Here is a 12,589-nt window from a genome sequence, read left to right as displayed (position 1 = left end):
TGGCACAAATGTGTATTGATTTTTAGGTTTTATAATGAAATTTACTTGATGTGGTTTTCTTCACAAATGAAATGAACATTGACCTGCCTGATTGCCTATTGACAATAAAATCATCCTTAGATACAGGAGCCTTTGCGGATACTGTCAAAGAAAGTTAGACATGATGAGTGGGCTCTTTTATAAGTTGACAATATTGGCTCTGACCCTAACTTTGATCTTTTTCTACTGTTTGGAAAAAGGAAGTGAGGAGAAGGTGTTCTACTTCGCTCTCAGTCTACCTCAAAATTGTTGATTCAATAAAACTGTTAGTTAAAAGTATAAAGGGTGAAGACATCCGGAAGGAAAGACTATATCATAAAAGAAAAAATAAAAATGACTCTGTCAGTAAAAAATAACTGCCTACAAAGAAACAGAACTTGTAAACACCTTCAAGTCTCTATTGTATTCCTTGTTTATATGCAGAAGACACAAAGGCATTCCATCACTTTTCTATTCCTCAATACGAGATGCTCAACTTTCAGAAGGCTGAGAATTTGGATTTTTGCTTACTTCCACGGGATGCATCATGTTATCCACTTCTCACAGAGGTTTATAATATGTAGTCTGTAAGAAGTGGGAAGATTCCTTAGTTTTCTGAGAATAGAATCCATATCTTCTTGCTGGGACACATTTTTTGTGTCATCATGCATTCCACACCCAGGCTCATGCCATGTTCTCTGAGCTTTCAGGGAGACGGAGGCTGGCAAACTTGCCCCACTCAGGGTTAAGCACTCAGTTTCTCATTCTCAGCCTCACAAATTACATGGCTCTGCTTTGACCCCAACCCACTGCAAAAAGATGGGTCTCTGACTCAAGGCTGAGAGCAGCCCAGGTCTGTGAACACAAACATTAATCTATAAGGATGGGAGCTTGTGTTTACTTCCACTCTCAATGCTAAGACCCCAGAGGTGAGGAGAACTGGGGGATGGTGACCAGATTATATTCTATAAAAATCACTTTCCAGTAAAAACTGAAGTGATAAAGTGAATAAATCATAGAAAATGTCACTTTTTATAAGAGAACACGCTGCTTTTCTATAGGCCTGAGTTTGGACTGAACAGCCACATCAGATGCTTCACAACCCACCTGTGGCTCCAGGTCTAGGAGACCCAAAGCCCTCTTCTGGCCTCTTTGCATATGCAAATGCATATGCAAATAAATAGAAATAAACACGAATCTGAACAAAAACCCACATAAATATTTAGGTGGTATTGATGGTCCCACACCCATGCACATATGGGTGATGCTAATTGAACATAGTAGATTATCAAAACAAGAAAGTAACTAAGAAACAAACAAAGAAACAACGAAAAACAAAGAAAAAACAGGAGTAGAAGGAAAGAAAGATGAAGGGGAATTGGAAGGGGAACATTTGGAGGAAAATATAGAAGTCCAGGGGAAAGAAAGAAAATGTGTTTACACATAAAAGGTTTTGAAAGAATATATATATACAGAGAGAGAAACAAAAAATAACAAGGGAATTTCATATTTATACCATATCTGAAAGAAAAAAGGTTTAAAAGCATATTTTTTTCTTCTTAATATGACATTATTAGTTTAGGGAATAGAAGTCTCTTTCTATTGTAAAAGCTATATAGAACTTTTATATTCCTTAATCAATTAAATAAGTATAGATACATAAAAATGTAAATTTCAAGAAGAATCAATGAAATAATGCTCCAGTTGTAAACAAAACAAAACAACAAAAAAACAGTTTACCTATTTGGGGGATAAAAAGCAAAGCATGTTTTGCTGTGAAGTTGCTTAAGAGTTTGCTAGATTTGTATGAAAACATCAAAGGATTAACACTTTGTAAAGAATTTAAGGCAGCAGAAGTTGTGGAATAATTACAAAGATCTACACTTTATTTACTTTTGTAGAGAAATGAGTATGTGGAGAAATATAAATTTTATTGAACTTATTCTTGAAAGTATAAACATCAAAAATCATGAATGTTAACCACTTCTGTGTATTTGCAAGAATTTACCAGGGTTTCTTATGAAATACTATACAAAACTTCAGATATATTTTATGACACATAGCATTGCATTTAATAAATTAAAAAGGACAATTTTATTGCAAATACATGATGAAGCTTTGAAAATATAAATCTAGAATTCACGAACATTTTTCATGTAGATATATCACATCTAAATGCATGTATATACAAATACAAATTTATATATACATACATATGCACATATACATATATAAATACACACACCTAAGAAAGTACAGAGAGAAATGTGGGATAAGCAACCTTCTTACTATGATTAATACTTAGGTGTCAGTTTTTATCCATTGCATAAAGGAATAATATTTTATCCATTGGTTTCTACTCAGTGTAGCAGTGTTGGTCTAAGTGGGACAAATGCATTACTTGGGTGAAACATCCTCTGACCTGAACTTTCCAGGAGCTCCAGGCCGTGTATTGGATATGTACTGTCTGTGGGAATGATTAGTTAGCAGTTAGCTGACTATCTCGTACTATTACATAGATGCGGATGTAGTCCTATTAAGAAGATAACACAGCTTCCCCAGCTAGGACAAGAGTATATGAATTAGCCTTTCATATGACTCATAATGTAACATTACCATTCTATGTTGGCAACAGCTCCCAGGTAAACTCAGAGTGCTCTTTTTTTTGCCTTACTTTCCTTATTTTCTTAAAATACATTCATTTATCTCATAATTACAAAAGAAAAAAGGAGTATTAATAATGAAGACAGGAAGACAGGAATTATTTGGTTCTTACTCACACTATGATCCCTCACTACCAATAGCACACAGTTTTCAGGATGCAATTTTGACACAAAGCAAGGTATTCAGCATACTCTGTCCATCAGTGAGATGGTGATGAAGGATATACACTTTCTGTAGAAAGGAAAGAACCCAAGCTCTTCTATAAAAATTCAGTACAAATCATTTCTTTCTCTGCATCAGAAAATATTAAATAGAAGAATACCATAAATAATTCATGCCCCCTGAGTCCTAGACAGAAAAATCATTAACCTGGAGCATAAGACATTATGTGCATAAAATAAAAAGCACTAAAATAATTTTAGCTATTAAAATAATAAGAATTACACTAAAAAGAAAGTCACTAAACATTATAATTAAGACTTTATGATGAATCATTATGAAGGACATACACTAGTTACAGTTGAGAACCTGGATGGGTCCTGAGTAGGAGAAGGTTGACAGAACTGAATGCTTTCATAAATCAAATGCTTTGTATATGGTTGAACATTTACTAAGCAATTCCTATAATTCATAATTATGTAAAAACCAATACCACCCTATAGGAAGACCCATTTGTATATATTTCATTATTGAACTGCAGTTGTTATAAAAAAATGGTAATTTTCATACTAAATCAGCACTAAAAGTAAGAAAGAAGCAGTTCTCTGGAGTCAAAAGATTACATCTGAAGGTCAAGCTTGCTACTATCCACATAAGTGACATTAGATTTTCATAGTTATTTTTTCTTTTTCTTTTTTCTTCATTTTATATTTAATTATTTATTTCTATTTAGTTACTTTATATCCTTGCTGCAGCCCCCTCCCTCGTCTCCTCCCAGTCCCAGCCAGCCTCCCTCTTCTCCCCCATGTCCTTTCCATGGTCTGTTGATAGGAAGGTCCTCCTCCCCTTCTATCTGACCCTAGCTTATCAGTTCTCATCAAGGCTAGCTGCATCATCTTCTTCTGTGGCCTATCAAGGCAGCTACCCCCAACCCCTGCCAGGGTGAGGTGATCAAAGAGCCAGGCACTGAGTTCATGTCAGAGACAGTCCCTGTTCCCCTTATTAGGGAACCCACTTGGATACTGAGCAGCCATGGACTACATCTGTCCAGGGGGTCTATGTTATCTCCATGTTGGAGTATCAGTCTCTGGAGGCTCTCTGTTGTTTACCTTTTTTTAAATCTATAGATTTTAGTATGTATACCCTATATTATATGGCTAATATCCACTTATAAGTGAGAATATACCTTGTGTGTTTTTCTGCTTCTGGGTTATGTCACTCAGGATGATCTTTTCTAGTTCCCACCATTTGCCAGGATATTTCATAATTTCCTTGTTTTTAATTACTGAGTATTATTCCATTGTGTAAATGTGCCACACTTTCTGTATCCATTTCTCCATTGAGAAACATCTAGGTTGTTACCAGATTCTGACTATTACAAATAAAGCTGCTACAAATATAATCGAGCAAATATCCTTATTGAATGGTGGGGCATCTTTTGGGTATATGCCTAAGCATGGTATAGCTGGATTTTGAGGTAGCACTTTTCCTAATTTTCAGATAAAGTGCCAGATTGATTTCCAACGTGGTTGTAAGAGGTTACATTCCCACCAGGAAAGGATGAGGGTTCCCCTTTCTGCACACCTAATCCCTTGAGTTTTTGATCTTAGCCATTCTATGGGTGTGAGGTGAAATCTCAGGGTCATTTTGATTTGTATTTCCAGAATGACTAAGGACTTTGAGCATTTAAGTGTTTCTCTGCCATTCGATATTCTTCTGTTGAGAATTCATTGTTTAACTCTGTACCCCAAATTTTAATTGGATTGCTTGGTTTGTTGGTGTTTAACTTCTTCAGTTCTTTATATATTTTGAATATTAGCCCTCTGTCAGATGTAAAAGTAATACACCATCAGTGACACCAGCAATGATCACAGGACTATAAAAAAAAAACCATCAGTTTGAGACTTGGAAGTACCTAGTCTCCTTAATGATATCTCAGGGAAGGTTCTAACACTTTCATGAGATTTTAAATCCACTTACCAAATTCACTCTTCCTATTTTAAAATCAATGCCTCTAATGCAAGGTAAATGATTACCCCAAGGCTACAACAGGTAATTAGCAAGAAGCTTGAAATTAGAACAAAGCTTTTAACTCACATCCCATGATACTCTCTCCTAACCTGTAGACAACTACACATTAAAAAATGATCCTGCCACTTACCTAAGACCTAGAGAACTTAAAGTTGTAGAGCCCTAAAACTAAGCATTTCCTTCAATCAGAAACATTCTCAGATCTATACGTATTCTTAAAAGTATAGAACTGCTTAATGTCTATTAAAGACAGCAAAAGAAATTCTCTCTGAAGAGATGCAGGGAACTTATTTCCTTCAAAACGCAGGAGAAATGGCTGTAGGGATGGCTTTTTGTAACTAGAGTTTCTGAAAGGTAATTTTAAAGTGTTATTGTCCAAGTTGGTGAATATTATGAGTGGGTTCCCTATAAGATTTAAATAACTACCATTTTTTTTTCATTTTAAAATTGTCAATTATAAAATAATTGGAGCCATACTCAGAAATGAAGCTACCAATGAATATTTTCAATCAAACTAATCATACATTGTGGCATTTTCCATACTTTGTCACAAATACAGGTCACAGTCTATCTGTGATCCTACCAAAATATCTAGAGCGGGGAAGAAAGTCTGCATCTTTAACTGGGAAAGTCTACAAAAGAAGAAAAAAAAATGTTTTTTATCAGTAGCACATGTTAACAGAATTCTCAAAGCTTTATACTCTGAGGTCACCTCCTAACACTTCATTCTTACATACATCTAACTGCCTACTGGACCTAGCCATCAATCACTCATTCTAGGAAAGCAGCTTCTTGGAAAAGAAAAACAAAATTAAAAAAAAAAAAAGAAAGACATGAATCTTTTAAAGACTGCTTATTTTTAGACACATTTGAAAAATGTTTAAATAGTAACTGAAGAAGGAAAGTACCTGGATGCAATTAACATCTTTGCTAATTCTCTGTATTTTTGGTTCTGCATTTTGAATCCTCTGCTTGCTTATTTGAACTGTTGATTAAGTGATTCCTCAGAGATAATATATGCATTCACATAGCCATTGATTACTTCAAATGACTGCCTTGAATATTTACTGCTGTTTAAATATTTTAAACTTTTACCAACATTATCTTGTTTCCAATTAGAACTCATTGAGATAGGACCTTTTTCAACCACTCTTTCATTGTAGGCAGTACACTTGAAGTTAATTACAGAATAGGTTTATTCTTGGTGCCCCTCATTTTGAGGCATAATTTTTCTGAGGGCAGAGGCGCTGTCCTGTGGGAGGTTCTCAAGACGGGCTTGGCGCAGAGAACAGGGTGGAGTGAGCTTGCAGCAATATATATATGGAAGGAATTGAGGATTCGCTACTACTCTCTTCGTGTCTCCGATGTCTCTTGGCATTTCTCAGAGAAAATAGGTGGCACGATCCCCCGAAAGTCTCACGTTCTCCCACCCCCACAACTTTCTCTTAAAAATAACAGTTTACTTTAAAGTTTGTTTCTTGTAAATTTCACAATGAGAATGAAACACAATTTAAAATATTATGCTTGCAATGAAGTCAACTGAAATCTTGAAAGATTTTTTTTTTTTAAATTCTTCTCTGCTGTTTTACTAAAGCACAATGGGACCGTTGGGCTCCTAACGGAAGGAGGATTGAAAATGTGCTATGCGGTTTTAGGACCAAAGAGATTCTTCTGATAACTCAAGAGTAGTAACGTTACTACCTTTATGCAAAAGACCTTCTGTGACACCCTATGCCTTTAAGGCATACCATCCTGCTTCACTACACATGGTTTTTGTTTGCTTCTCACATTTCCTGGAAAGCGGTATGTCAGAGACTCTAAATCATAACAACAGTTGATGTTACGACCCTTGTGGAGGGAGATATCCTGCATGTTACTAGAAGCCTAGTAGTATACCTACCCATTTGATGCTAGAAAAAATGCCTCTGAAAGACACACATTTGTGACAATTTAAATGTGTCTCCATGTTTCTCTCTGGACAGAGTAGGCAAAGGCTCAAAAGTTCTCACAGTAGGGAACTAGTGATTTACCAATGATCTTGAGTTTTGATGCCCCATCTCCAGGAATATCTAAAGAAATCCTCAATGACACAAATACTCTTTACTTAATGTCTCAAAAACATCAGCAAGTCTCCATCTTCACTTTAAACATACACCGGAATCTACCCATCCTCTTTCTTATTTATCAACATCATGACCAACAAACTACATGCTTCTAACAATGGCATGACGGCTTCCTATCTAGGATCCCCTACTATCTCCTTTTAAATCTCTGAAATCCGTTTTCATCTATTGTGTGAGTAGTATGTTCATAAAAAACCAAATCATAACACTGCATACTTCAGAGCCTCCCTTGCTGTCCCAAAGCATTGCAACTAAAATCTAAATAGCCCTTCTTGCTTATTTTTCTGGTATTTCACCCTCACTCAACCTGCTGATCACAACAACCTTCATAGTTATATGACACATTCAGAGCCAACTTGGAATCTGCACATCTGCTGTTTGCCCTGCTTTGAACATCCTTTCTATGACCTTCATGGCTGATCACATCAGATCTCAGCTGAACTACCTACCTAAGTAGCAACATACATATTTCTTATTTTAATTCTCTGCTTATTTGTCTCAATCATTTACATACAGTACTATTCACTATCTTTCTTCTTCATATGATAAAAACTCCAGAAGAATAAAGATGTTTTATCTGTATTGTGATTATAGTCACTGCTCTATTCCCAGCCCATGGAGCAATCTGGCACAGAAGATGCACTTAATGCATGCTGAATAAATTTGTTAAATATCAATAACAATTTATTGGATCTGTGTTAGCTTTTTTGTAACAAAATACCTGACATAAACTAAAAGAAACAGTCTTTATTTAAGGTAATACCCTCAGACATTTCTGTCCTTGTTCAGCTTACTCCATTGCCTCAGATCTTTGATGAAGCAGAATATCATGAAGACATGGTAGATAAAAGTGTTTAACTCATGACAGACTAGAGACACAGAGAGAGAATGAGGAAGGACAAAGATAAGCATGCCTCTAGGGAATGCAAGCTGCATGGCTCATCTAAAATCTCATTCAGACAGGAACATTTCAATAGGTTATTCTATTCCTGGAGTTTGAATCTTCATTCAATCATGAGGGCTGGTGACTTCTACACAGGAACCTTTTCATGGATAGTTCATATATAAACCATGATAGTGACAAAACCAGAATCCAGACGGAACTTTCACTATATCACCAAAATTTCAAGACTACCAATGCTTAGAACAGTATTGGCAAATGCTTGATGATAAATAGGATGAAGTCTCCATGCTGCTAAAATTCACAGTCTGTCGCAGAGTTACATATATGTTTATATGTAATATTATGTGTGTTTGTTTGTATGTATGTATAAATGCACACGTTACGTTTATTTGTTTTACAAATACTGTAATAAATGACAAATTTGTAAGAAGAGTTAGAGAAGAAACTGGTAAAGACTGGATAATAGGAAGCTTCATATAAGAGACTAGCTCAGCTGCTTCATAGAGAAAGAACAGGTTAATATTCATGTCAGCAAACTGAAGTTAACAAAGTGTTGGCCTTTAGGAGATGGTTAGTGCAGTCATCCATCGAAGTACTAGCTAGGGACAATAAGTTAATTACATTGCTGGGTGATGCCTGTAGGTATTCCCACATTTCTTGTCCATGGGCACTGCAGGGCCCAGAGGAGGCTCTGCCTTAGTGATATTCTGATACACTTTCCAAACCATTTCCTTGTAAGCATTCTCAAAATAAAAGCTGCCATCTGTATTGAATGTCATCAGTATGGATCAGGTTGAGATATTAGAACAGTCTCCGAATGACAGGAGGACATAAAACTTGTGTCTTCTGTGATCAGCATAACTTAAGACCTAGGATCTGCCACAATGATGGCTGAAATGATAAGAGCTGTTTTTTAAATAAAGTTTTAATGGGAAGCCTAGAAAATAAATTACTTTGAAAATGAAAGTCAAAATGAAGCAAATTAAGTCTTAAATATGCTCAGTGCAAGTCCATGCTAAGTGTGTGAAGAAATGAATGGTAAAGGAAGGGCATTTTCTTTCTTTGTACTCTAATTTCCTTTCTTACTAGTTCCATGGTAGTTCAGGGTTCCAAAGTAATTTTTAAATTGGGACATTTTGAAGTGAAAATTTAGGGGTACCTTAATTAGGTAACGCCTGCTGTTATTTGGCTATCATCCATCTCTGAGTGATTTCACAGCCATGACTAAAATTACAATGGACATTGCTGAAAATCATAATGATATTACACATTTACAGTCTGTATGAACTGATTAAAAAATACCAAACTGCAAACTTGTGAAACAACATCAGCTTGATTCTGTAATTCAGCTCAAACATTAAAAACAACTCATCATCCAAAAGCACTGTTTTATTGCTATGAAATGAAAGTGAATACATTTCAAATGATAAAATGGAGAACAACCAAGTTAATAGAGAAAGCTTAAATTATTCTAAATCTACAAAGAACATCATTAGGAAAGCAAATACATCTTTCTTCTATGACAGTCTAGTAGATTTATGGTTTTGAACAAATTCATCGCTAATCAACAATCCCATGCAGTGAAACTGAAATGTCTACCACACTGTTCTGCCATACTCCCAAGAAAATTCACACTTTGTTTGAAGTAGTCTATTTTTAAAAGTAAGAACCCATCAGCTTCCATCTTCTCAGAAGACTGACACTCTTTATTCAAATTGGAGTTACAAAGAAAAGAATTTTATATCAGAATCTTGGAAGCTCAAGTTTAGATCTGACCCATAAGGAGACAAAATTATTAACAGAAAATAATCAAACTTCATAGTAAATATCTTATTACTGTAAACCAAACAAAGCGAACTTTCTCCCACAGTACCTTTTAAGATTGTAAGATGATCAATCCTCACTCAGAAAGGCAAATGGGATGCACATTGGAAGAGGGAACAGGACAGGAGACTACCACAGAGGGCCTCTGAAAGACTCTACCCAATAAACTGTCAAAACAGATGCTGAGACTCATAAACAAACTTTGGGCAGTTTTGAGGGAAAATCATGAAATAAGGGGGAGATAGAAAGACCTGGAAAGGACAGGCGCTCTAGAAGGAGAGCAACAGGACCTAGAAATCTGGGTGCAGGGGTCTTTTCCGAGACTGATGCTCCAACCAAGGATCATGCATGGAGATAACCTAGAACCCCTGCACAGATGTTACCCATGGCAGGTCAGTCTCCAAATGGGTTCCCTAGTAAAGGAAACAGGGATTTTCTCTGACATGAACTCAGTGGCCTGCTCTTTGATCACCTCCCCCTGATGGCTGAGCAGCCTTATCCGGCTACAGTGAAAAACAACGAAGCCAAGATTATCATCAATAAAGACATGAGGGTACAGAACCACCATCCTGATATAAAAGGTACAGTAATAAAAGGTTCAATTATAATAGTTTTGGTTTCCTCTTTCTGAACTCACAAGGAATGGCTTAGCAAACCTAAAAAGAATGAAAAAGAAATGGTAATGGCAACAATTTAAAACCAGGCTATAACTTTTGTTTCATACATAGGGAGAATCCAGGTAGACACAGCATTCTTACAGAACTACACAATGTATCAGAGGTTCTGGGGAGAGATGGGTTGAGGTATTTATACTAAACTCTAGAGGTTCCTTTTAAAGTTGCTATAATTTAAGGGAAGGAAATATCTTATCTCTCTTATGGCAGAGATTTACATCGAAGTGTCATTTACGAAAACAAGAAAAGATTGCTGAGCATAGAGACAAGATCAGTTCACAGACAACATACCACACCCAACTGTGCAAGAACACCATAAGGACAGCACTTTTCTTTCTGTTTGCTTGCAAAATGATATCACTAAAGCTTTGTTGATTGATGAATACAACCCGAAAATACTGAGATGTTAAGTAACTAACATTACAGAAGTTCAGTAAATATTTTGCATTGACTATAAAAATGAAATAAGGAAATAAAGAAGTAACACAATGATGAATGAACAAAGAAACACGGGTTCCATTTACTCCATTCACAGTGGCATGAATCACAGGGTAAACTGTGCTTGCTCAGCATCTTAATATTGAAATATTTTCAAGTACCTAGTGAAAGACAGGATTCACGGTAGAGTTCACACGAAAACAAGAACATCAGGACAGCTCTGGCCAAAGCATTCTGATATTAATTTATTCTCTCTCTCCTTAGCACACATACAGATGCTCAGTCCCCAGTACCCCATCCCACACCAAACAGTGACACAGAAGCCATTTACTCACAAAATAAGGAGATGACTTATAGCTCATTTCCTTTACAGTGTTTACCAACATGAGACATGTAAGATGGCCTATGGTAGTGTTCTCTGAAGCTTGGTTAAATGTAGATAATACCAATTACAGAGCCTGCAGAGGCTTTTTGCTTCCCCTGTCAGCTCGAGAAGTTTGAATTAAATGGGATCAAACAAACACCTGCAAGTGCACACTAAAAGCTTAGCAGTGTAACAGATAATGTCACTGTGTTTACTCAACATTCACAGGAAAGATCACAATTTTATTCCCTTCAAAGTAAAGAATTCATCTCTAAAATTTGTTTTGCATCAGAAACAGGTTGCTCAGAAAATTGTCCATGCTGCTGCAGGAAAAACTCAGTAATTAATTGTCACTATCATTATTATCTGAAAATATGAGGAAGCCATCCAATCTTCTGGAAAGGAACTATGCATAATCTGGGTACCTGTGATCCTCAGCACAGTACCGCGGCATTTTCATTCTAGAAAGTTAATAAACATAGTGAGATGTCTGCTATTTCCTTCTGGAGATAACCAAAGTTTTAAAAGAGCATGCTAATTTAGGCTGGAACATTCCATACCAAAAAAGCATTGCCAAATATTTGCAAAAGAGATATGGTACATTTCTAAAAATTCAATCCTGGAATCCTACTTAGGAGTATATACATAAAAGAACAGAAAACAGAGTTTCGGAAGGAGGTCAGAACTCCTGTAGTCACTGTAGCACTATGACCTACATTACAGAAGCAAGCTAAGAATTTTATAACAGATGTATTAATATAAAAGCAGCAACTAACTTCACTGAATATATGGAGATTTTATGGACTTTATTTACCTCCACTGGTCCAAACATCTCTGGGAGATTCTATCCCTCTAACTCTCCAAACTATTCCAGGGCCCTTTGCCCTTTGCATTTAATTAACATGTCCCTATTCTTCCCCATTTGCCCAAAAGTACTGATATACAGAAAGAAGACAAGTTCTAACATGTTCTCAGCTTTAAAATGTGCTCAGACAGCAAGACAGGGCCAGCACTACAGTATCCAAAACACCTCTATAGGTACAACATAAAATAAACCACAAGGAACATCTCAGTGAACAATCTTCTGTCGACTCACATAGACTTCTGACAATACTAAAGGGCCATGGGATCCAGGATCTCAACAGGAATTCAACAAAGCATCCAAGTAGGTTAAGCTAAGAGATGACCTTCATATAAAACAATGTACCAATCTTGGAAAGCTGTCTACTGAATGAAGCCTCACAAGGATTATGCTGGAAGCAGATAAAGTGATTTCACAAGTCACTCGGCGAATTTTCAAGTGGCTCAAGGCAAAGATTTATGCTAGGAGTTTCCGGGAAACACCCACAATAGACATCTGAAGAAAAGAATGATGCAGATCAATGTGGTC

At 36.3% G+C, this 12,589-nt stretch overlaps 1 protein-coding gene across 4 annotated transcripts in view; it reads right to left on the bottom strand.

Moving 5' to 3' along the window:
* The window catches only part of LOC110555893 (contactin-4), a 1,034,823-nt gene that overhangs the window by 920,305 nt on the left and 101,929 nt on the right, over window positions 1–12,589 (bottom strand). The gene's annotated exons all lie outside the window — the stretch shown is intronic.

Source organism: Meriones unguiculatus, chromosome 5, assembly GCF_030254825.1.
Source record: "Meriones unguiculatus strain TT.TT164.6M chromosome 5, Bangor_MerUng_6.1, whole genome shotgun sequence".
Classification (NCBI taxonomy): domain Eukaryota; kingdom Metazoa; phylum Chordata; class Mammalia; order Rodentia; family Muridae; genus Meriones; species Meriones unguiculatus.
The sequence above is the reverse complement of the archived record's forward strand: the minus strand, read 5'-3'. Positions and strand labels throughout refer to the sequence as shown.